The sequence below is a fragment of the Melospiza georgiana genome, chromosome 3 (assembly GCF_028018845.1).
Source record: "Melospiza georgiana isolate bMelGeo1 chromosome 3, bMelGeo1.pri, whole genome shotgun sequence".
Taxonomy (NCBI): Eukaryota; Metazoa; Chordata; class Aves; order Passeriformes; family Passerellidae; genus Melospiza; species Melospiza georgiana.
This window is the reverse complement of record NC_080432.1, coordinates 33,456,133-33,482,815: the sequence shown is the minus strand read 5'-3', so window position 1 is coordinate 33,482,815 and position 26,683 is coordinate 33,456,133. Positions and strand designations below refer to the sequence as shown.

The 26,683-nt window shown below is 43.2% G+C and overlaps 1 protein-coding gene across 10 annotated transcripts in view; it reads right to left on the bottom strand.

Annotated features, from left to right (window-relative positions):
* Positions 1-26,326, bottom strand: part of ESRRG (estrogen related receptor gamma) — a 372,206-nt gene extending 345,880 nt beyond the window's left edge. For 7 of the 10 annotated variants that reach the window (XM_058020257.1, XM_058020256.1, XM_058020263.1 and 4 more), the window contains exon 1: positions 25,592-25,714. The gene's annotated coding sequence lies outside the window, so the exon portion shown is untranslated. Of the gene's footprint in view, positions 1-16,170; positions 16,210-25,591; positions 25,715-26,261 lie in introns of those variants that run through there. The other 3 variants (XM_058020265.1, XM_058020268.1, XM_058020253.1) reach the window with 3 other exon arrangements.
* Between the last annotated feature and the right edge of the window lie 357 nt (positions 26,327-26,683).

Here is a 26,683-nt window from a genome sequence, read left to right as displayed (position 1 = left end):
AAAGCAGCAATTATGGACATGAACAACGAGAGATGATGCCTTGAAATGGACCATAGGCTCCAAACCTCAGCCATGCAGCATGTGGAGCCAAAGGGAGCTCTGCTTCCTCCAGGGCTGGAGGGGCCTCAAGCAGTGCAAGAGGACAAGATACAAGTCAGGCTGCACAACTCGAAAAAGCAGGGGAAAACCAAGCAGATAACTAACTTCCCATGTTAAAAAAGGGATGTAGCTAGCACAAGGGGAAATAGTTCAGGTCAATGTTTTGAGCTTTTCATCTCCATGGATCGATCAACTAGTAAATATAGGAAGAAAATTTGTGTGGGGCAGGAAATGAGGGCATTTAGCTTTTTTCTTTCTGCCCTATTTTCATCTACAACACAGAAGAAACTAATTTCATTTAAAATGGTGAAATAGGGGCATTCATTAAGGAAATTAAGATGGCAACAGATCATTTTAGAATAGTAAACATCTAAGAAATAATACAACTAAGATTACAGTAGAAATAATAAAATCAAATTTACTTGAAACCAATGTCTTAAATACTTGTTAACCCTGGCAGACGCTCTTACAAGGCAGATGAGTATATCTGTTTTCATTCTCTATGTAGGGAAACAACCATAAAATGCCCCAAAGCCACGGAGGGAGTCAGTGTCAAAGACATGATTAGTAGTTCAGAAGTTATCTGATTCGGGTCACATGGTGTTCCAAAAACCATACCTAAATATAGCATGCAAGAGATCTGCACAAAGAGCAATCCCATGATGGGAGCACACTAAACTCTCCACAAAATTAATTAGGGTTATTTTGAGGCAACCAAAGGAAAGCAAGAAGGAAAAAAAAGAAAAAAAATCAATCCTTGCCCTGCCCAGTTCTGCAAGAGCAGATGTCTCTGGTATGAACAAGCCTCAGTGTGCAGCCCAGGCACTCAGGGAGCTGTTCCTGGGGAAAGCCCCACACAGCACCCATGTGGAAGGTGGGTGGGGGGCACAGTGTGGCTTGTTAAGGAATGCAGCTCACTGCGGAGCAGGATGACCCTGTCAGCAAGGGGACCAGCAGGAAGCCAATACTTAGTTCTTCTGTTGCTGTTAACAGCATCCTTCTAACACAGAAACAAAACCACCTTTTTGGAAAAGGAACGTCCATGTAAACAATACCTTTGGCACAGACCAAGACTCTTGGGAAAGAAATGAACGCTTCCCAAGGTAGACTGGAAAGAAAATTCCCTGCTGGAAGGTGTTACCCCTTAAGTCCTCCACTAGCTTTGCCCCTTGACAAGGAGGAGCATTTTTTCAGTAGCCTAAAGAGCTACTTCTAACAGCCTTCCCTGTGGGTAGGCATAAGGAGCAATCTCATGGAAAAGCATGCAGATCCTCAAAAGGCAGCGGGAGCAGGAGAAAGGAGAAGTGCTCCTCAGATATTCTGAGTTTCTTTTAGTCCCTCTCTGTTAAGTGGGCACATTTTTTCCTATGTTTCCTGAGCACTGAATTGCCAGGTGGCTTCTAACCTCTGCTGACCTACAAGCTGATTTCAGCCAGCTGGCCTAGTTCACAATTTCCCTATAAAACCTATTTTTAAAAACTCAAAAACTCTGCTGGTGAATGCCATGGCAAATGTTTTAGGATGACCACAATCATCACTTTACTTGGGCATCACCTTTGTTCCCAAGTACCAGGGGGAACACCATTCTTCTCTCAAGCACTGGAACAGGCAGGACACGTTGATGTTACCCTGAAGACCCGGGCAAAGCTGAAGCAGGGGCTACAGAGAGCAGGACAAAGCTGAGAGGAGGCAGAGCTGTGAGGAGTGCTGCTGTCAGCAGGCAGCAAGAAAGCAGGCTCTTGAGCCCAGACCACGGAGCAGGTGCTCCAGAAGGAGGTAACAAAACAGAGTGAGCGTGGGACACAAACTGCAAATTTCGGCTCCAACGCTTCAGGCCATTAGCAGGTGCTTCAGGCAGTCATCCAAATCAAAGTAAGAAAGTGGAAAGAGCCAAATGCTGGTTAGAGGTTTGCTAACATGAAATCCCAGCACGGGCAGTTAAAACACTTCCCCATTGTGGGAGCAGGCTAATAAGAAAAGAAGAAACAAACAAAAAGCATGTGCAATTTTTGTAAAAACGGCTGTGTTGGGGATTTTACTATCCTGTACTCGAGCCCCGAGATGCAAATGTTGGCTGGGATGCTGAGATCAGCAGTTATATGTCCTCAGGTGGTTAGAGACAAGACAGAAAAGAGCTGGCATTTGGGGAAAATAGAGGGCCCATTTGATAATGCTTCACTTGAGCGAAAGAGGGTTTCCCCTGTGGGTATTGTCCCAAAGAAAGCTCCAGGCAAGTTTAGAATGGTTCATTACTTGTCACATCTAGAAGGTGAGTCAGTTAATGATTAAACTGACTCCCTTTTGACTTCAGCTTCGTGTGTTTTCAATCTGAGAGCAGTGCTCTCATCAAGTCAAATACCACTCACCACTAACAGAAACACAGAAGATATCTGCTTTTCAGATGCTCACGGCACAACTGTAGTTATTTTATCTGTCAGGATTTTCCCGGCGCTTTTTGCAAATTGTATTTTTGGTAGCTAACACACAGCATTCGCAACCCATGTTCAGGGAGTTGTCACTTTTCTATAACAATGGACAGTTCAGAGACCTGACACTTGCTTTATTGAGATTGGTCTCCAGAGGGCCTAATATTAGGGCCTTGAACGGATCCTTATAAAATCCAAATATCTGCTTCCTCAAGGGTTAATTCCCCAACATCTCCTCAACCTGGAAAAACACTACCTGGTTTAATTTGCCTTACACAGATGTAAGAAATAGAAGTGGCTACTCCAAACAGTTGTTGGTGCAGGCTAACTATACTGGCCAATGATAGAGTATTTTAATCAGATGGTCACTTGAACATTATTGGTCAAGTTCTCCTAGCTGAGACCTGTGTCCCTTGCCAGAGGCTAGCAGGCTTGACAGAAGGAGAGAAACAAACTCCTTTTATCAGAGTAACACGAGTCAATATGTGGAAATATACTTCCATCTGCTCTGTGTTGCTGGTGACATGACATTATGACAATTTGGTATAGGTTTGTAACAGAACAGATAAAACAAGATGGCTCAGCTACTATCGTTTATGTTCCACATGTATGGGGAGCTCTCCCAAGCCATTTTCTATAGGAGCAGCTAAGACTCACTACAGAAATTTTGAGGGGAAAAAACATGTTGCTGATTATTTCAGCCAGTTAACGGCACAGACAGACAACCATGGTGCAATTCCAAAAAGTAAACAAATTCTCCTTCTCAAACTGTTCTCCAAGGAGATGCATTTGGTCAGGTACAGGAATCGCCAAAGGAACCTGCTGTATCCAGCAACTTGCAGGCACACACAACCTACTAAACACAACCCATGAGTAGAGTGGCCTGTGCTGTTTCTGCATTAATTTTGTGTCTGTATGTTACCAGATCCCTGGGACTTTCATGGTCTGTGGGCAGCAAATCGGCTGAGCCAAAAGGGAAGGTTCCACCTGACTAGGCCAGGAGGAGCTATATTAAGCTTGTCTCAGCTGGAGGTCATTCTGCATATTTTGAAGGCTACTTTTTTGGTAGCTGGTCAAGCAACCAGTGACCAGAAATTAAGAACCTAATCTGTATAACATCCATAATACTCAGAACACTTCTGAAGTCCAGACCCTATGCATATAAAGTTCTTAATTTCCAAAATGTTTGACCAAAGCCATTTCTCTCAGGGCCAAGCAGGCTCTCATATTTGTTAAGCACTTGCTTCATGTCTCATTTCCAGTAGGCTGCTGGTAGCCCTGCAGCCAAGAATTAATTTCCACAATTCCAAAACATTTTTTGATACTTCCTGACCAAACGGCTTTGCAGTAGAAATTGGTTTCTGTCACCATCTGTTGTTCCATAGTTCGGAAGAGCTAACATTTTCCTTCAAGAGGGAAAAAGTTGGGGAGGATGCATGGCCAATACTAACGGAATAGATATTCTTTTCCTTACTGTCACTTTATAGGGAAGCCTTGGCCTATTTCTCAGCAGCTGTGAAATTGTCATCAGCAGGATTCTTTACAAAGCTTGGTGGCATATGGAATATACTGCTCACTTCTTAATACTATAAAAACAACCTTGCTGCATAACTGAGCTAGACAAAGAAAGCAGGTGCTTGATAAAAAAATAATTCTTCATGCATCAAGCCTCTATAGACTTTGTAGAAACTCTAGACAAGGACATTTTGGAGATAAGTATGGGTTTGAATTAATAATATTTTACAGAAGCCCCTAGGCTTCAGACGTGGGACAGTCCCTTAAAAATCAGCAGGTGAAATCACTGTGCCACAGGATAACATCATACTCTGCCATGCACAAAGCCAACGTTCACATTCCACACCAAAGGGAAGTGTCACTTAACCCTCCTCTGTAACACATTAAAAACTGCTCTGCAAGGGTTCCATCTCCATTTCTGATGCAGTAAGAGACTATTTATTTAGCATCAGTTTTAGACTATCTATCTCTTTTTGTCACAGCCTGGCCTTATTTTTACAGCTTCTTAACCAATAAGTAAATTAAACAAAATAATAACAATAACAATAATAATAGTAGTATAAGAAGTTCATGGCATTCTGGTAACCATACACACTGAATTGCAAACACTGGGCTAGAATTGCAGAAGTTTAGGTGATTCTCACTAAAGGAGACACACAAAGAACAAAGGGCAAATATGTTGAATATGCTGGTCTTTAAGTAGTCACGAGCATTGCAAAAAAAGCATGAAAATAAGACGAAGTATCAGGAAAGGAATGATGGTGTGCTGCAGTTATGTGCCCACTGCTGTATCCTCCCCAGTGAATGTCCACTCAGCCATCTCTGCACATACACACAGAGATATATTCACGGTCATGTGTGCCCTGCTGCACCTAGAATGGCCCCAGCAGGTGAAACCAAAGGGCCACTTAGGCTGATTGGCTTGTCCAGGCCCATGGCAAACAGCAGATGCTGAGTGAAGGTCATGGAGCAGGGGCGTAGTGACAATTCCCCAGACTACTCTTCCCAACATCCATCTATTTGTGGCTCAGAGACTTCCTTTAACAAAATACATACAATTTTTCCAGATTACTGATCTGCTTTTAGAAATCTTCACTTGCAGTTACAGATGATTACTCAGAGCAAGGTTCTCCAGCTACATTGCATGTTTCTTGTACTAAGTGAGCTATTACATGTTGATATGGAAAAACCCAGCCTGCTGCCCTCATCCCAGAGGGAAGGGCAAACTGAGTATTTGGGCAGCCCGTGCTGCCTGAGCTGCTGTACAGGTCTTCTGTGCACAGTCCAGATAGAAAAGAGGTGTGCTGCAGCCATGACAATGCACAGCAGACTATGATGGTGGAAGTTTGGAAGTGCTGGTTAGGATTCTGAGCTGCACTTAAACGATTAAAGCCATAAATACACATCTGTCATCTATGGGGCTCTGAAGCTACCCTTTGATCTCCTGTCACTGCTTAGATAAGTGGCCTTTTCGCAAAGCAGGAGAGGGAGCACATTGCTGGACACTGAGGAAGTACCAGCTACATGGACAATCACGGGACAGCATGCACCTGTCACCTCCCCACAGTAACACAGCAAGAGGGTCATTGCTCTTCCAGAGGCATCCAAAAACCCAGTTCTTCTTCACAGTTCAATATGTTTGCTATTTATGCACCTCCTCGTTGCTCAAATATTTCTAGCTCTGTATTCTTTACTTCTGCTCTGTATTCTTTAACACCCAATAAAATGAAGCCAGAGAGAGGCCAAAGGGAAGTGCAGTATCCAAGAACAAAAGATTATCCGTGCAGTTTCACACTCTATTCATGTAATACACAAACCAAAAATAATACAGACTAAAGCCTACTAACTAACTAAGCAGGCTTAAATAGTATTTAGCTCTTCCTATCATCCAGAAATCTCAAAATATTTTACAAAGGTGTGCAGATTGAGCCAGCAGAGCCAGTAGCAAGCTACTCCTAGGCATTTGCTCTTTCCATTAGAGTGCATCACCACCTCCAAGCATGAGCACAATCCTCTTGCAGCTGGCATGGAGAGATGTGAGTATGCATTAAAGGAACAATTTTTCCTTATTCCCTATGCACTGATTGCTTTTAATACATTGTTTCAGACATTCTGTGTATAAAAGTAACAGTATACCACGCACCTATGTTACTCAAACTACTACTACATGGGCAAGTAATACTTCAGATAAGACACAGTCCTCCTTTCAGTTACAAGTAGGAATGTAGTCAATAACCAAGCTATAAATGCCTGTTTTCAAAACCTTGAAACAAGAAAGAAGTAGGCTTAACAATTATCAAGAAAAAAAATTATGATAGAGGAAACAAAGATAAAACCATGAAGAGTTCTGTAGAAACTGGGAAAAGTCAACGCCTTCCTCCAAAAGAGACAAGCTTGCAGAAATTATCACAGGAATGTTTCACATCAAAATTCAAATGCCAACATGGAGCAGAAATACTTGGAAAGCTGGAAGTCTTACTTTTAGCATGACCTGTCAAAATTAGCATGGAGAGTGAAGTCAGTTGATAAAACATTCCTATGTCAGCCTGCACTCTCAAATCAGAAAGCTTCTGTCAACAAGTTCTGGTCTTTGCTACAAAAGTGGGAATCAACAGTAACACCTGAAAAGGCTGAGAATTGATGTCAGATTTTAAAATATTTGTCAATCAACTTATATTTTGCATACATCAATGCCTATGGGCTTCTGATCAAGGGCCAAGCTAATATAAACAATGTATCAAAATAAATACTTGTCAAATTTTTTATTTGGTTGGGTTTTTTCCAAAGAAGAGAAAAAAAAAAAACCAAAATTTGATCTCCACTCTCTCCAGTTAGAACCATTGGTGTTTGTGTAAACTCAGTTCAGGGAAGACATAAATAGCATCTTTTTAAGCTAATGATTTTCACCACAGGCCATTTAAAACAGGTGTTAAGAGTGGCCCTGAAACAGATCCCATCTGTGTTCACCTAAGTTAGCTTATTTTTGTTTTGCTCCATTTTAATGTATGTATACATCCTGTGTTTCCAGCTTCTCTTTTCAGCCCACTCCCGTCCTCCGCACTCCCAATCTGTCAGCCAGACTCCAGGGACAGGAATTAAAAATGACCACGTTTAAAAACTGCACCTCCCTGTGTAACAGACTTAACAGAGGCAGAAAGACTAAAAAGCTGAAAAGTTCCCCATGGTCTTTGCCTATTAAATCCCACAGCTTGCCAACAGCAGGGCACGTTTTAGTGTCAAAGAACAGGGCACTGGCTTGCATTTCTGTGATGGAAGAGCGGGGGTACTCCTGTCTCTTTACATTTCACATCACACTGTTTGTGGAGAAAGTTGGCAACACCAGGATGCTCAAAAACACCCTGTACTATTACACAGAGGAAGCAAGATGCTCGCTGAGAAATAGCGCTGACACCAGAATACAGTTGATTCAGCATGGGTGATAAAAGCTTGGTTTTGCTTGGTTCAGGCAGTATTTGATTAAAGTAGGATTAAATACTCATCAGACTTGCTTAAAAAATTTTTTGCACCCATCCCATCAGTCTGCATCATCCTCTATCTTAAAATATTTTCCACCATTAAACAGAAAGAGAGGTAAGTTTCTGTTCATCAGATCAGCAAAGAGGTAGGCAAAGTCCTTGAAAAGACTAGTGTAAGAAAGTAGAAGGAAGAATTCAGTCAACTGGCAACCAAATAGAAGCCTCCTGATATTTGCCACTGAGAAGTAACAGGATCTGGGCTATAGATATGTTTGTCAAACATATCTATAGCAGGGATAATTAAGTTAGTGCAGCACTAGGTGCATGCTTTGAAGTGTTCATGCAGTTGCTATACTGACTTTTCTTTCACCTGGTAGGTTAAGCTCACCATCTCACACTTATTTGCAGACTCATGACCTACCCTCTGTCCTCATTATCACTTCATTTCTGATAGCTGAACATCTTGGAAATGATATTCAAAGGTTTTGTTATAAATAAAGGAGACTAACAGAAGCCTAAATACAGACTCCTGTCACCGAGGAATTACCGCCTGGAACTTCTTATGGCTCCTTTCTGCCAAGGGGTTCACGTAACTTTACAAACAAACAAATATTCTTCTAAGTTAGATATTGCTATTTTTCATTTTTCAAGGCCTCTTGTGACTAGCATCCAAACCCTTGATCCCCAGTTTCCTGTAACTGGAAAAAAATGGGGACAACATTCTTGGCCTCCTTCACAAAAAGCCCCAAGGATGTTTCAATTTCTTATACTGGTATCCCTTGGAATAACAGGGTCAAAATATAAAACAGAAAGCTTTAAACTCCCTGTACTTGGCAGTAATTTTTACTCCACAATATTACCAGCAGTGATACCTTTCCTATAAAGATCAAACCTTACACGATGGTGAGGATCCTGCTGGCGTTTCTGTCACTGGCAAGAGCAGCACCCGAGTGCGCAGAACCTGCAGTGATATCCAGACTGATTCCCACTGATCTCAGTGAAGCCAAGACATTATCTTGTATGCTTTTCCATACAGCTGGGGAGTATTTCATATGCAAAGATCTTCACTTACGTACATCCTTCTACAAATCAGAGTTCTCCGCTGTCTCTTCTTCACCCAACTCAACATGGGGCCTATCAGCAGTCTCCACTTTTCTACCCTAGGTTTCTAAGGCAAAAAAATCATTACCTTTATTTAAATCAGTGTATTTCTAACTGGGATGGGACCCTGCACATACAATACAAGTCACAAGACAGTGACTGGATCATGACTGGAGCCCAATAGAGTAGATTGGGATATGCATTCCTGAATTTCTCTCCACTCAAAAGTAACAGGCATTAACTTCTAAGCAAGAGACACAATTATGAGAAAGACAGCATCTGCCCTTGTGCCTCCTCTGTTATACAATTTCTATTTATTCTGTCAGAGACATGCATTTTGGGTATTTATGGATCTGAGAGATCCCAGATCAGACATGAGCACCATTGACAGGGCAGGACACTGCTGTAACTGTCCTTGTAGTGTCCATCCTGTGGGAACATACGGCTTTCATTTTCCAGTAACATCAGACAAACGCATCCGTTTTAACCTATTCATTTGGCAAAAAAGAAAAAACCACTCTGTTGCTGCATTTGGTTGTTGCACCTTTGCTTTTATTTCCAAGTTATTTCTTAGTTACTTGGGTTATTGTCCGCAGTATTTCATTTCTCAGGACACTAACAGGCTGGCTGAAATCATATCTTCATTTTATATGAGGGCAAAAAAATCTCACCTAAGTCTTCTACTTGTACCCATTAAACAACGCACCAAACTGCCTTAGACGAGTCAAGCAGCAGACTTGCCTCCGACAGCTCAGCTGTTTTCAGAAAGGAAAAGCAAACAGGCAAGAGAGGCCTCAAAAGCTTGCCCTAAAATAGGAACCCTTACTCTTCTGAGGGCTCCAAGCCCATCTCAGGAGCAGCACCTCACCAGCACCTATGTGAGGCCCATGGCAGCCAGGGACCTCATGCACGGAGCCACTGTTGGTGTTGGGAAGCAGCGGTGAGCAAGGGAGACCAAACGTCGTCCTACATGCAAACCAGAGATTCCATTTTCTGTAAGGTTATCCCCAATGATTAAAATGTTCTGTAATTGACCCTTAAAGGCCAGTCACGATGGGATCCACCAGAATCGATCTGTTATCTGTTACCTCCGCACATACCCCGTGTGTGCCTTTCATAAGTAATGTGCTTTACCAGATGAATGCTGGCAATATTTTCCACTAATTGCAAGAGTTACTAAACTGAACCTTAACTAAAATTAAGTTGACTATTAAAAGCTCAATGAGTAACCCAGCAAACGGAAGCACTGTGCACAGGATTTAGCAAGCATGCAAGTGATCTGGCAACCACCAAGGCACAATACTTGCTGAACTTCCTATACCTAAAACTGGTTCCATACAATAGTCATACGTTCGTGATGTATGGTGAACGAATGCTCACAATGTTTGGGTGCACTAAAATGCCAAAATAAATGCATAATAATTCAAGCATGACATTCTGAAAACGCAAAGTGAGAAGATTGAAAGTTACAGGCTAATTTACAACATATACTCTCCATTAAAATAACAGAGCTCCCTGTATCAGTTTTAAAAATACATTAATAATATCCTTAGCTATTAAGGTGTCATTATCATAGACAGTCATACAAATCTTACCTATCTGTATATAAACACTTCTAGGCTTTTTAAGGAGCATACACTGCACTTGTCATTACATGTTCAGTTTATTCACTGTATATAGGCTTTTCATGATTTCTGTTTCTAAATTTACAACTATATCCTTTTTGTGCTTTTATAATTTCTAGGCTATACTTCTATACAAATATGTTCTAAATTCTGTATTTCTGTTTTCAGCACTGTACACAGGTCCATAAATCAAAGGCAGCAAGAAATAATATTAAGATTGCACACAGTCTGGCTATCTTTAACAAACTAATAAACTAGGGATTTCCTGAGAAGAATTCTCCCTCTCAGGGAAAAAAAAAATAACATAAGAGAAAAATAAAAATATTCCTATCTAATTATGTGGCTAAAAGATACTTTGTCACAAAAAGACAGAATGATTTGGGAGAAAATCTAAGAGATTTCCTAAATACTGTCCCCATAAAAAAAAAAAAAATCAGTATTTTAAAGAAGAGAAGGTCAAAGTGGACATATGCAGAGTTACGTGAAAGAGTTAAAGCCATTGATGAAAGACTATTTGCTGATAAGGATGCATCTATTTGAAATAGGATAGCATTTGGGACTACTCGAACAAAAGTCTACAGAAAACTGATAAATCAAGGAACTAGCAGGATTTAAACAAACAACAGACATGGCTGAGAACACATGAAATGTCACGAGTACAGCTGAGAAATAAGTGATGGCACCGGACCACTTACTCTGCTACTAACAAGACATTTGCTCTGGCCTCTGCAGAGCAAGACAGCTATCAATCCTGCCACAGCTCCAGAAATGCTTCAGACTGAAGCCCTACAAAAAGTGGTTATTATATCTGGGTGTGCACATGCAACACCCCAATAAGCCCAACTTTCAAAAAACAAAATATCCACCATGTATCACACTCAGGTGAAACCCTAAGTGACTTCTTGCAGAAAAGAGCTCTTCCTCCAAATACTGCTGTTACAGAACACCGGGGTCTGGATTCTCCAAGAAAACCTCTGGAAGCAATGCTAATTTCACATGTCAGTGCCCACTTTTCAGGTGCTGTTCCTGTGCCATGGAGCCCTCAGCCCTGCTAGTCACTCCTGTGCCTCCTGTGCCATCCAACTCAGGAACAGCCATTGCTGAGCAAGGACAATCCAATGCTGCCAGCAGGAGAAGGCCAAGGCCACACTCATCTGCAGCCCCGATTCATCTCTAGGAGCTCCATTTTTAAGCAGTGATAGCCAAATTTTCTCATTTCGGTACCTTTTTCAAGGTTCCCAGGCTGCTCCTAAAAGAAACCTACTGGAGGGTCCTTTCCTTCAAGGACACAGCTGGACAAAGTGAGAAATATCACACACAGAATTCCACCATTTTGCAACAAGAGTTTGCACTTTCTGAAGTCCGCTGGGATGTGAGGGGAAATACGGGAGCAGAGAGGCTCAACCTTGTCAGGATGGAAGTGCTTGAGAACATCCAAAGAAGATCTTTGCCCACCTGGGAAAGCTGGATATTGAAAACATAGGCACTCACACAGGTTAGGCAACTTCTAAGGTTAGGTGGCAGTTCAGTGGGGATATTGAGGATCTCAGTTTGGGCTTTCAATGCCTAAATCCCACTTAAGTCCCACTTAAGGCATCTAATCCTTTTGTGAATCTGGGCCTAAAGCCTTGCCAGGAAGGAGAGAGTCTATGCATGCAAAAGCTGATGGTCAGTGACAGTCTGGTTCTGTTAAAACTAAACTACACAGAGAACGACCTTATTTTGTACAAAGGAATAATGCAGAATAATCAAAGACGCGTTCTAGTCACGGAAAGTTAATGGAAAGTTAATGCAGCTGATACAGATCACAGTCCTGCCTTTAGACCCTATGACAGTTATGCTGACCTGGAGAACATTACAACCCATAAATCAGGGGTCTTCAATAGCTTGTGGGAGGAAGCACATTTGGAAATGTTCAAAAGACAAAATGACTACAGAAGTCCTCAAAAAAACACCTCTCTTACTCACAGAAGCTAAGAGGCACAATCAGAAAGAAGCAGAAATTTATAAAACACTGTAATGTTTACAAAGGGTTAATAATTCAAAGAACACTATTCCGTTATTCAGTGACCAACTAGTTTACCATGCTCCATGGAATTAAGTAGTTTCAGTCTAGGTTCTAATCGCCAGGAATCCATCTGGCAAAAGTTCCCAATTTATTTCTCACTTACCTGCAGTGCTGTTGGCTGGCTCAACCGTGAAGTAAAGTGTGAGTAGATATGGATAACAGTTTACCCCACACTCCCTACATCTTGTATCTCTAGATCACAAAGCCATTTTTAATTTTTTGAAGGTGCCTGTACTTACCCCCTCTTGAATTTAGTTGAAAAGACTGTGAATGTGGGATTTTCATATACAAAGTATACTTATTGATAAAAGTAATCTTGGCATAAAAGTAGAATAGAATTACAACAATAAAATACAACTTAATGTTACTATTCTATATTACTGTTATTACAAAACAGGTATCATTAATTATTACTAATTATTTTCATGGTAAATATTTTTGACAGATCCCAGGTATGCACTGCAACATTTAACTGATTGCAATCACTAACATTCCTCTATGGCTAAAACACTGAGGTCTCCATTTCAGGGATTCAAATACATCTTCCCAGAGCTCTGCTTCAAATGAAAATTCTCCTGCAGCTGCCCATCAACCAGCATCTGACCTTTATAAACCATGGAGAAAGAAAGAGACATGCTTCCCAGTTCTTCCTATCATCTGCAGATGGGCAAAGAGTTCTGGCAGCTCAATCGCTAAATCCTGCAAATTTTGCATTACAAAATCAGTATTCAATGCAAAATACAGGAGAGTAGAATAAGCACGTATGTCACAGACTGTAAAGGTGCCAAAGGTACTTTAAGCAGAGGACAACTGCCCATTCTGCCATGCCACTGAAGTCCATGGAGTCATAGTGCACTCCTTCCTTCCTGAACACTGCATTATCCCCTCCCCTGAACATGGTTTCCTCTGGCAGGCTCAAAGACTGATGAAGCCCCACCTGGTTTTCAAGGGCTGAAGGAATTTTTGATGCTTTGTAATCAGCTCATGGTAAGGAGGTCAGTGTGGTTTCCCTGATTTACTTGGATATTGGTCCGGAGTCTCACTGTGCTTTCACCTGCATTTTACTTTCAGTTCTGGATTCTTTCCAGGATAAAGACGCAAAGTCAAGGTGGTATCGTTCCTGTCCAGCCACCTCCTCCCTTTGGGTAAAATGTTAATATACTGACAAGTCTGCTATACAGGAGGATGCCAATATCCTCTTAACATGGACAAAGTCAAACAACAGAAAATATTTTGCAATTTGGCATTCATCCCCCCCAAATATTCCTTTGTAAATAGTTTCCCTTTAATTCTCAAAAGTATGTCTTTTCAATAGAAGTCAGTCTATTTTTGCCTGCTGGTAATCTATGTGTAAACTAAATCTCACCTTCCTCACTCACACAGAAGCAATTGCCCCCTTGGTCTGGCAAGGCAGCTCAGAAAAATAGGGAGAGCAGGATTTCTCCTGCATCTATCTATGCATTTTAGTGGCAACTGGTGCTTGGCTGAGACTGGTCAGCTGTAAGAGACTGATGAGAATTGTCTGAAATACTTCTGGTTGAAAAATATATAAATCAAAATTACTGGTAAAATAACAGAGATGTATGTGACACGTATGAAATATAGAAACAACCTAGAAAAATAAAAATAACCAAAGTTCCAGCCTAGGACTCTCACAATATAAGTTTTCCAAATAATATAAATGTCACAAAACACAAATACACAAAACAGTAAGCCAGTACACTGCAAGGGGACAGCATTCTGCCTAGAGAACAGTAAGGGTTAATTTTCTTGAAGAAGTTTAGGGGGCCATGAAAGTTGTGAATTTAAATTCACACCAATTTGAAATGTTACATTAAATAACACACAAAGTTAATTTTGCTTGCATTTCTTTTTGACTACTATTCCTATTCCAGGTTCCTCCTTACAAAAGACAGGCACATCAAGGAAGCAGCACCCAGGAAAAAAATTAAGGGAAAAACATTAGTGGAATGCAGCAGGTTTGGAGGAGAGACACATTTATGCAGAGAAAGTGCTTAAGCAGGGACATTGGTGCCTGTGTCTATGGGTACACAGAGAGGTTTGGTGAGCGCATGCCCGGGCAAGGAGGATTTGGTTATGGTCAGAATTCGTGAGTGACAGCCATGTGACAGCTGGGAGTCAGCAAAGATTTTGTAGGAATGGAAATTCCTGAGACAAGACACACGACTGCTCATGCGATCTGCATGTGCCTATCGTCATGCTATATTATAATAGCTGACACCATGGTTTACCAGTTTTCCATAAGAGAGGCTATAAATTAGGAAAAGGATTTGAGGCACATTGGATGAGAAATTAAAGTCATAACATTTAAAAACAAAGGGAGAAATAGAACTTCTTTTCATGTTATTGAAACAAGCAAACAAAGATTTCCAGTCAAACCACACATCATTAGTAAAATCTGCATTTCCATTATTTACCTTTAGTGACAGGTTATTATTTCCTTAGAATATATTTTTTTTTCTTACTAACTTATCTTAAAAGGTCAGAATCCTACAAACATACTTAATTTTTAGTATGGAATAACCCCACTGATTATTCACGTACTGTAGCTATTCCTACATTTCAGGATCAGGGCCTAAGTCACAATGTACAATTAAGCAGAGGATTTTCCAAAGAACTGTTTCATTTGCCCTTCTGGAGGTCTTACACGGACGTGAAGCCAGTGGAGATGTGCATTTAAATCAAACCTGAAAAACCAAAATACTTTCCCTTTAACACTGAATTCAAGCCAATACAGTATCACATGACCTTTACGGTAATTTCTATTAAAATAATTTCATGTCTGGTTGCTTCTGCTATCCTGGCTCATTTGTATTGTTTACAACAAGTCATTGCTCTCGACAGTTAGTGGTGGCTGAATCCATGGTTACCAGTTTTTACATTCACTGGTTAAATGGAATGCAGCTCTTCTGTGGGGTTTCATGGAGAAAGCTCTTAAGAAATCACAGTCCAGCTATCAATCAGGCTAACCTGGGAGAAATTAATCTGATAAGCAGAAGTATCGCTGTGTATGAAAAATTTATTGAAAGGGAGCTCAAGGCATTTATTAGTTGCAGTTGCCAAAGTGGACACGTTTGGGTCAGACTTAGTACAGGGAAGACTTGGGTTATGAGGTCTGTGTCTGACATTCATCCATGTTGTGCCTCCTCTGGCGCTCACCGCTAATACAACTATACTGTTCAAGGGTTTAAAAAAAATAAAAATCTCAAACACTTATTTCACCAGAAATGTGCTCGGAATATAAATAGTGCTTAAATACAGGTTTAACCAGACTGCAGTCCCGTCAAAGTAACTTAAACAGACACAGACAAGATAGTAAAACACAAAATAGACAGCCTTGAGTAGAATCCAATTAAGACAAAAAACACCCCAAACAGAGCAGCATTGCTAACGACTAAATTAAGCCTGCAAACAAATATATTTTATTGCCACCTAAAAACAATACGGACTAATTCCGTTTGCCTTGTTATTTATAGTTTGGCGTAGGGTGGGGTTGCCAAAATCAAAGAGCAAAGCAGAAACTTATTTGCACCCCCAAATCCTTTAAAAATGCCTAAAAACATAAAAAAAGTTCTTTACAGTTTGATCGCTACAATATTTGTCCCACAAGCTACATGACAGCAACAAATAGTTAAATCAAACATATTACTACCAGCTCATCTACTGCAAAGTCACTGTATCAGAAGCCCGAATTGATTTGTTTCCTTAGAACAAATTGAAAATGAATGTAACATAACATCCGAAAAAAGAAATCCCTCCTGCTCTGCTAATCGGATATTGTATAATGGTTGATTGCAGCTTTGCACCGTGCTATTGTTGCCTATATCATACATACTTACAGGTTCTGGGTTCTTCCAAGAGTTTGGTGCAGTTTCAAGGACAAATGTCTTAAGGAAGTCTTTCTACTGTGCAGCAGTGATCCTAGCTCTGATCTCATTACATGAGCAAAGTGCTACTGCTGACAATATAAAGGAAACTTCCTGCGTGAAGAAGAAATCTTGGAAAGTCTCAGGGTTAAAAAGGCTGCTTAAATGTGCTGCTTGATTTGCTCCCTAGTTGTGTATACACAGTAGCAGCTGATCTCTGTTTGCAGCCCTGCAGAAAGAAACCTTTGCTGAAAACCAATGGCATCACATTTCAGCAGAGCTACTGCCAGGCTCTGGAGAGCAAAGCAACCCTTGACAACTTCACCCAGTTCAAACCACCGGCATTTGCTGCATGTCCTGCAGGACTTTTGAAATGGAATATTTGCTGCATTATTTTTATTAATGCTGCTCTGAAATCCTGCATCCCAGGCAGCCGTGATACAGGCAGAAGTCTCCCTCACTGTAAGAGGAGGTTCTGTGTCAGGACTGTGAACTGCAGAATTCGCCACAGTATCTTTTGCTTTGTCTTGATCGTGGCATTTGCAGATAAGAAGCGGTTAGCTGCACTCAAAAGCATTTTCTGCCTTAGAATTTCTAAATTAAGTGCAACAGGCATCCTGTTTATCCTAAATTAATCCTGAGCCTGCCCTGCATCAGTCACGCACTGCTCAGTGCTTTTTTATCTGATTCAGAGTACAAATCAAAAGATTTGGGGAGTGGAAGGTGGCTCATTCCTTTCATTTAGTATTTTATCTAGGGTCAGATCTAGCCTGGTCCCTGTTGGACTAAAACCATGGAGCACAACATCCCAAATTCTGCAAAATTTGGTATTCTGACCAAAGCTTCAGTGTGGCTTCAAATATCTGTTAGTGGCCCCTTAGCTCCTGCCTTGGCCCTCCAGAATCAAACCAGGGATGGGCAGAACCTGCACCAGCTTCTGCAGCTCTTACTGCTGTCCAAGCAAACTGGTAAGACCTGAAAAGCAATATCTAAAAAGAATACATCTACTACAACTATTTCAACTCTTAACTGGGAAGCAATACTCCAACCACATCCTCACATTTGATGTTAAAGAATTATCAATAATTAATTCAGATGTAGCTGTTTCACCATTTAGCCCAGGGTGATTCTCCAAAGAGCAACTGGGACCACACATTCCCCTGGCACTCAGAGCATGACCGTAGAGCTTGCATGCTGCTTACCAAACAGGACCTACTTTTCTCTCCAGGATAGCCAGAAAACCTCAGAAACAAAATTTAGAAGAATCCCTTTCAAAAGTGCACCATTGCAGGGTTTGGCTAGGAGGAGTTGAGTTTTTTCCTGGGCATTTGTGAAACTGATTAATCACCATCCTTTTTTTCCCCTCAGGCACTGTGACTATTCTAGCTACTAGTATATTGCGTGTTATTTCTTTAATATTTTGAACTTTATTCCAAAGGGCAGAAACCAAAACTGACAGTACATCAAGACAACATGCTCTGTGATTCAAACAGCAAAATAATTGAGATCCTGTGCATACACAACATCCAAGTCTGTGTATGCACGTTGCACACGTGTGCACACACTCATTCACGAGCACAAACAAGTGTTAAGGGCTTGTGGCCCAATTTTATGAGACACTCATAGTTCATGTCCTCACCTCCCTTCAAATTAGAAAAAGGTAAGAAGAAGCAAAATCTGATCAGTGAAACATCCAGAATAATTTTTGTTAAAAGTAGGCACCATTTATAGGAGGGTACCATATTGATTCAACATGCGTTCTCCTAATTTGTCTCTCTCCTTTGGGAGAAGAATCCTGTCCACCCCTAGTCTGTGTCACACCAGAGAAATGAAAGTGTGTGGTGGCATCAGCAGGCTTAATTCTGCTCTTTTCCCTCAAGGGACACTGCAAGGCAGCAACTCAAAATCCTGGCTATGAGGCAGGGCTCCCTGTCTGCCTGCGTCACCTCCGACCCGTAACCTCACCTTTCCCTGCCTAAACTCACACCACCACATTGAATGCATGTTGCAAAAGCACAGCTTCTGTCCCTCTCTTGCTCAAGCTGTGAGGAAGGGATTGCATGCTTGAGAAGAGTAAGGACTAAAGCTCACAGCTGTGCATCCTGCTCCCAGATGTGCCATAGGAAGGGCCACGAGTGACCTTGAACCGCCTGCTCTCTGTGCTCCAGTGCCCAGCCTGCTGCCCACACTGCACAAAACTCACTCACAGCACTTGTCCACCTGGTCCCTTTTGACTCTAGCATAGCAAAAGAGGGGGTTTTTTTCTGTTGGAAATTCAGCACAGAGTAAAACAAGTTCTTTTTGCCAGGTGAAACTCAAGGAACTAATTTAAGACAAGTAAAAAAACTTAAAATCCCAGTGGAAACAGGAATTTCAGTGAATGAAGTTTCCTCCTCAACAGCCTCTAAATACCCAACTGTCAGCACAGAAAAGATGAGACTTCTGAATGCTGCATGAGCAGTAATATGACCATATCCAGCAGTCCTGCCCCATACAGATCCACTTGCCAAGGCTGGGGGACATTCACACTGAGTTTGACTCCACTCCTCTTTACCTCTCTTTATAACCATGCCCCCTTGCCACAGCTGGGTCAACACAGATCCAGGGACACAGCTCCTTCAGCTACCTTCTTTTGTAAAAGTATACACAGGTCCTGAACATAGGACAAACTGGAATTGCAAAATCCTTCTCCTCCTACCCTTCCCGGATACACCTCAACCTGCAGCACCCTGACTTCTCTTTTCTCCCACTGCTGATTTTTCTCATTGAATTTTGTTTCCACAGCATTGTATCCAGCAAGGAGAACAGTAACAATTCAAAGCCTATTTTCCAACCTTCAGAGGGCAGGGTAAAGTAGTCTGGCTATTAAGGCAGGACAGCAAAATGTGTTCAGGGAGGATGGGGAGCTGAAGCGGAAGCTGACCTGTGTGTCAGAAGCTCTTGTGTGATGTCAGAAGCTCTAGGTCTCCATCACTCCCATCCCCAGTGGAAAGGGTGGCCCTTGGAAGCCAACCCCACTGCCTGCTCCTCTAAAGTCTACACCAGTACAGGCATCCAAGATGGGCCATGCCCTGCCTTCCTGATGTCTGTCACTTGTAACAATTTAGAAAGCTTGTTTAATTCTTGATGGCCTTAAAATTCACACATATCATCTAATACTACAAATTACTAAACCAGAGCAAATTCTCAGTTTTTATACGAATATTTGATTTAGATTTTAAAACCTTGTTTCCAGCAGTCAAGTAATAAGAGACATGCTTTCTCATTTAAAAAGAGATTTCTTGTAATTAAAGAGGAACAACTGAAGGTAACTGCGATGAAACAGAAGTCCAGCAGAAGCATAATGACACTTCTCAAGTCACACCTTTCAGCTAGTCTCAAAATTTTCAATAAGCAGTATCAGTTTTAATTATCAGTCTCAGACTCCAACAGTACACAGAGACTCCAAGAAACATATCCTACCTGTTTTATTCAGACACTTAGGACTTTGCTTAAATATTAAGTCTGACACTGTTCATCTAGACCTGTCTGATTCCTGCACAGGTCCTGAATGTGTCCTTTCCTCCGTCTATCTATGCATAATAACTGTGACTACAGGATCTTCTTTTTAACTTTTAAATGCACATGGATCCTAATCAACATATGGAACACCTTCTGCATTCATCACAAAATGAGTGGCTAAATTCTTCTCATTGAAACTCCTCCATAACAGTCGCTTTTCCTTTTTCATCTATCAAAACTTTAAAACAAAACTAATGCAAACATTGGGAACTGTGTATGCCTAAGCTACTTGCTCTTCCCATTAGACGCTCTGCACTACTCAGTCATTCAAGATTCTCTGTCCCATTGCATTAAATATGCTCATTTTTTTTGCTATGAGTACAATTAAAAGTGTTTGGGTTTTCACACTGTTCTTATCTTTTATTTGCTCTCTAAAATATCCAGCATGCATTGAAACCAGTATAGGTGATAATATAGATGTAAATATCACCACAGAGGCATCATGATAAATTTGACTTTGGGAATAATTCATTCAAGGTATCTAGATCCAATTTAAATTCTTTTCCAATCTTAACTGAGCCTTCATAACCAGATGAACTTAAACGAAGGTGTACAACTTCATGCTACGCTGGTAAACCACCCTAACTAGGAAATAAATTTTCAGTGATTAAGTTGAATTGTTCATACAAAACGCCAGCTTCAGCTTTTCACCCATACAAAATAGCTTGGAAAATATATACTGCATGTGTTTATTATAGCTACAGTTGCTATGAACATCTATAACTCTCCAACAATTTCTTTGATTTATGTTCAAAAACATACAGGGCATGAAATGATGCCTGCAACCTTACATTTCCCTCAAGAACATTGTGGGGAGAAGATATATTCCAAAACATCATGTTAGATTCCTCGTTATGTCTTCTTTTTAAAATAAATGTATGATAATCAATTACACATGCTTCAAAGCAACTGCCACTAGATTCCCCAACAGAAAAGCTGTTTGAGAAAAGTTCCATTTTCTTTCCCCTAATGGTCAAGTTATAATAAGAGATCTTGTCTAGATATTAAAGGAAAAAATGTATTGTAAAGGATAGGCCTTGCTCCACTTGTATATGCATGCACAGGTTTGTGCTTGCCTGGACTTGACTTAAAACAAGGTTTTCAGAGAAGTAACATCTCCACTGATCAACATGCTAAAAACGGATGTGTGCGTGAAGATCCTGCACCTAATCTGCTTGTCATTTAGGCTTGTAGTAATCCAAATGATGTCAAGAGAATGACACAGATGATAAGTTAATGTATCAGGCTCAACTTCCCTTTCAACCTCAATATGCAAAACATCCCTTTAAGAAGTCCACCCAGCTGTAGCCTCCACTAGAAACAGAAACCTGCAGATGTTTATAGGAATATCAATTAAGCTGAATGGGAGCTCTGCCATTAACGCTGGTGCATGTAAGATCAGACTGTGCAGGTCTGCCTCAACTCCACGCAGTGGCTGAAGTGCACATTTTCTCTGGGGTATTGAGGCCAGTGGGTTATATGCCATTACCAGGTGAGCATAATATGGATGGTATTTCCACAGTCTCGTGGCTCTGGCACAGGGACAAGAGCAGCATCCCCAGGCAGCACCCTTGCCCACGGTGGAAGACAGGAGCAGTCAGGAATGCATTGAGTGCATGGACCACCCCCAGCACAGAAAAGATCAGGGCCTACTGCCTGCCCTGCTTCAGGTAGTTTGTGCTGCCTGCATCCCAAACAGCAAGCTGCCATTCCCTGTGTCCTGGGCATTTAATTCAATCCTTGGGTTACACTGCAAACTAAAGAGCTGACAACCAGTATAGAAAACTGGACTGGAAACTAGATGGTACAAGCCCCTCTAAGGAGGACTGCCATCTGCTAACACTGAATTTCCAGCAATTATAAAATAAGGTGGATGTGTGACTTATTTTATGGCCCTGTTCATCCCTGTAAGTGTGCAAAATTTGAATGCCAAATAGGGCATTTTTTCCCCCTCCTATTTTCTTTGAGTCAAACCCTCAAAGAAAGAAAATTCACAGGAGGGGAAATACAGGCTTGCACCCTCTTTGGCCCCCAGTGCTATTTTATCCAATACTACGGAAGCCAAGGAGGAGGAGGAGGGGAAAGGACTGGACATGCGCGCCTACCGCACATGCAGTCCCAGCACGATAGCATCAACAGTTGTTCTCCTATTTTCACAGTGGGAAATAAGCAAGTACTAGCTGTATTGGAATAATCAGAAGGAATCTAGGTCAAAATCAAAGCAAGACTGCTCTGTCCATTTCACAAAACTCACATGCAAACACAATACCCATGTAAAAACAAAGAAGTTATTTGTAGCAGTTATTTCTGTTAGGTTTGCTAAACAAGCGTGCAGACATTGGCCTACCTTGAGTAAAAGGCACTATTCCTTCTCTGTGACTTCTGAAAAGGCATTCAAAATCAATATAAAATTGCAATATTAGGAAATTTTATAATCATTATTTCAAAAAAGCAGACTTGAAAGGGTCTCTTGTTCATGGGTAAATCTTCAGTTAGTTTTTCTAGTACCGGTGGTTCAATCGAAAGATTCGCCAACTGCCCCCTGGAGAAAACTGAAGATCTGCATTTAAATGGAGATATAGTATTTCCAAATGCACGGTACCTGCAAGGCAGATACTGTCAAGGTTTCTTAGTGAGTGGATCTCAAATTGTATTAGGTACATTTCAGTGCCATAACTATCCCCATTTCGTAGGACTGGGGCTATTTCCATATCATTTTTTTCCTGTATGTGGGCTTTGTAATATTTGTCCTGGTAAGACAAAATTAAACCCCCATCCACAACAAAGCCTTCACACAGCAACAACAAGGAATTAAAACCTTATGCATAATTTTCTGATGGGGATGATGAAGACTGTATTAGATGGCCTGACTGAAAATCTTAAATAATTGAAAACTCTGATGACTTAATAGAATAGCGAGCTTGGTTTACAATGCAGCCAATTTAGAGCCATAAAAACACCGTGTAAAATGTTTATCTTGTGGTTGACCATTACATATCCTATTTATTATTCCAAAGTATTTCAACAGCATTTTTCTTCATCAATGTGGCTGCTGGCATTTAGCACCCACTCGCTAAATTCACGTGATTTTCCTGGAACAGCTTTAGGAAAAGAAAACAAAAAATTAGCAGATCACTACAAAACTGCTCCTTGCTACTATATGCCTCTTTTTCACATTCTGACTTGAACCGACTTCATGTGCTGCAAAATACGTTTGAAACCACCGAGGCTAAAATATAATAAATCAAAGCCATATTCGTGAAGTTAAAAAGACTGGTGCAACTACTGATCCTGCCACATCAGAGAACCAAAAAAAAAAATCAAACCTCATGAATACTTTGTTGCTAATGTACATGAGTTCAAAGAGCAGTGTTCCTCTTAGGAAAACATCTTAATTTTCATATCAGAAAATCATCCTAACCTTCCAAAAAAGTTTTTACGATTATGCAAGGAAGGCAGAGAGAAGGTTTAGAGTGCAAAAGACACTCGTGATGGGTTTCAGACTCGCAGGCATTAGTCCAGGCAGCCTCTCACTGAAATTCAGGTTGCAATTGAAATGTCCCTGTAAACAAGGTTACTGCGAACGGCCCAAGATATCCTTCTCAGCAACACCTTCACCAGGAGCCCTTCAGCTGTCTACTTAGTTTGTTATACCTTATCTCACAGCCCTGACATCCTAATGCCGATTCAAATTCGGGATTCAAAATGAAAGACGAAATATCTCTAAGATCACTTAATACTGAAATACCATTGCAGTAATAAGTGGTGCCAGGCTGGAGATATGGATATAGTACTCTAGTGGTAACCTTTTAATTTCTGACAAAATACTGTGGAATAACTGTGATACTGCACAGACAGTTAATGCAATTGATTTGTTTTCCTTATTTTGATAATGAGCACACTGAATGTCGCGCTTACCTTCTCCTGCCCCCGGCACATTTTTAAAGTCCTCTAAAAGGAGACTTGCCATATTCCTGTACAGACATGAAACACCTCACACCACGGAGCCCCCCCTACCAGCATGCTGAACCCCAGCTACCCTGATGCTCCCAAGACAAGGAAGATCATAACCATATGAGTCGCTTCGTCATTCTAAGTCTTTAACTATTTTCAGTGGAAATGCAGTGCACGTACCATGTATAATCTAATGTAGGTTATATTGTAAACTACTCCCATTCTCAAAGTGAGGGTAGGCATGCTACACCAGAACATTTTGTCCTCTGAAATAAAACAGGGGAGTAACGATGAAATGTATCAAGCAAGTTTTGTATGTTGTATTTTAAACAGGGTAGCTAATAAATGCCTAAAACTTTGGTGGGTTTTTACAAAGGGCACTTGGATTTCCCTCCCACTCACAGACACTGATAGGTTGAAGTGCAGGAGGGCGGGGGTGAGACGGGGGGGGTGTATTCTGCTTTTCTGTTGTGCTTTGCTTACTGTTAGAATATCCTTAATAGTATCAAAAGACAGGATTCCAGGGGTAGGGGTGCAGCGGGACAATACAGGGGAAGGAGAGAATTACAGGAAAGAAACCCAAGCTGCTCAGTGCCTGCCTTCCCACACTACCATTCACCTTCATTTTCGTCTCCTTTATATTCTACTCATTTTTACTTGCCTCCCCCATTATTTAGTCATCTCTTACATGTAGTCCTCTCTTTTCTGGGATCACGAAAAACATATTAACTAGAACCAGGAGACGGAGTGCATCCCCTGCAACACTTCAAAATGTACCTCCAGACCAGTCATACCTTGATGGCATTAATGACCAGGGAAAAATAAAAAATAAAACTAATTTTAAAAAAAATTACAAAAGTGAAAAAATTTCCTCACCGCCAGGTCCCACTCAGACCCCACAGGCAGCCGCTCCCCCAAATGCCCCCTCCTCCCCACGGCCGGCGCTGGGAGGGCCAAGTGCCGGGAGGAGCGGGCAGTGCGTGGACTTTGCTCACTTTCCTTGCCCCTGCTGGTCCCGGCACGGCGCGGCCCCGCCGCCTTTGTGTGCGCGCGTCCGCCCGCGGGTCCCGACACCCGGCGCGGAGCGCGTCCCGCGTGGGGCGGCCACGCCGCCGCTCCCGCCCGGCAGCGCAGCGCCCTGACTCCCGCGCGGCGGGCAGGGCTCCCCCGGGCCTGCTCCGCTCCCGCACAAGTGTTCCAGGAAGGAGCGAGCGGCGGGGGAGGGAAGGGGACGGGGACGAGGAGGGGCCCCCCCGCCGGCCTCGCCCCGCGCCGCGGCCGGGACAGTTCGGGGCTGCCGTGAGGGCACGGCGGGGGGCAGGGCGGCACGGGCAGCCGCGCCACAGCCGCCCGGCAGCGCGCCCCGGCACCGGCGGGCACAGCCCGCTGCCCCTGCTCCGCTCGCAGCCGCCGCAGCCACCCCGGGACCCCGGCCCTAAACTCTTGCTTGGCTAAAGCCTCCTCACTTTCCCGGCACTCCTGACCCTGGGCGAGAGGGGGACGCACACACACAAACCGGCGGGGCAGATCTGTCAGTAGCCAAAAAATCATTCTCCTTCCCTTCTCCCCCCCCCACCCTCCCACCCCCCCATATTCACCAGGGCCAGTAATTCTAAATAATTGTCCGAGAGGCGAGAGCCACTGAACCCCGAACCCCGGGTGGCCGGTGCTGCCGCGCCGCTTTTTCCAAAGCTGGGTTTTTTGGGGGTGAATGACTCTGAGCAAGTGCAATTGGCAAGGGCTGAAGGTGGAATGGGGCGGGGGGGTGGGGGGGCAGAGCGCTCCTGGCAGCGGCTCATCTCCAAGCACAAACATGCCCCCCATGCAATGTCAGCTGGCGGGGGTGCGGGGGGGTGCGGGGTGCGGGGGCTCGCTTTACCTGGTCAGCTCAGAACCGCAGGCAGGTTAATCAGGTGAGTCGTCAGGGATTTTAAAGAAGCCGAAGCCGGTTTCTTTGCTAGGAAAGTCTACAACACCATGCAGGGACATTGCAAAATCTTTACACACGCCTCCTTTAACTGGGCTCCCGCGACCTCCGCCGGCGAGGGGGGAGCCAGCGGCGGGCGGGAGGCCGAGCGGCGCCGCGGCGGCGGCGCGGGGGGCGCGGGGGGCAGCGGCGGCGGCGGGCGCGGCCCGGCGGGCGGACAGCGGCGGCGGGCGGGCGGCGGCGGCCCCGGTCCCCGCGGCCCCGGCCCCGGCGGCGTCCCCGCGCCTCCCTGCCGCCTTGGTAGCGCCGGTCCGCACTCGGCCTGACCCGGGACGTCACGGCGCCTGCCTGTGTTCCCAATGATAACTTGGCAGGAGCAGGGGGAAGCGGCCGGGTTTTTCCTGGGCTCGTTACCGGGTACGTGCACGTTTCTTTCGCATGCGGAATTTTTTTTTTTAATTTTTTGGTTTTTTTAAGGCGCAGTAACGAAAAGCCGGGACAGGAAATCCGGGGCGCGGCGGGGGCTGCCGCCCCGCGATGGTGGCGGCCGCTCGCCGGCGGGCGCGGGGGAGCGGCGGCGCGGGGCGCAGGCATGCGTTCATCTCCGTGTCTTTCATTTTACCTTCAGGGTGACATTCAGTGCCGGGCGAGCCTCGCCGGTCACCGCCACGTCCCACCTGGAAAAAACACAAACAAAACCACGAAAAAAAAAAAGCCAAAACCAACCCAACAAGAACAGCAAAAAAAAAAAAAAAAAGGCGACTGCCGAAAAGGGGGGATGGGGAGAGAGAAGGTGCCGGCCGCCCACGGCTGGGATGCGGACGGCGGACGGGACACCTCGCCCAGGGGACGCGGGGACACACGCGCCGCCGGCCGCCAGCAGGCCATGTGCCGAGCGGCCGGCGGGGGCGGGGGAACGGGCACCGCACACACACACACAAAATCAGTGAATTAAAAAAAAAAAAAATAATAAAGGAATGCCAGAGGAGGCCGGGCGAGGAGCGAGGATGCCGCACCGCTGCTGGCGTGCAGGCCCGGCGCCGC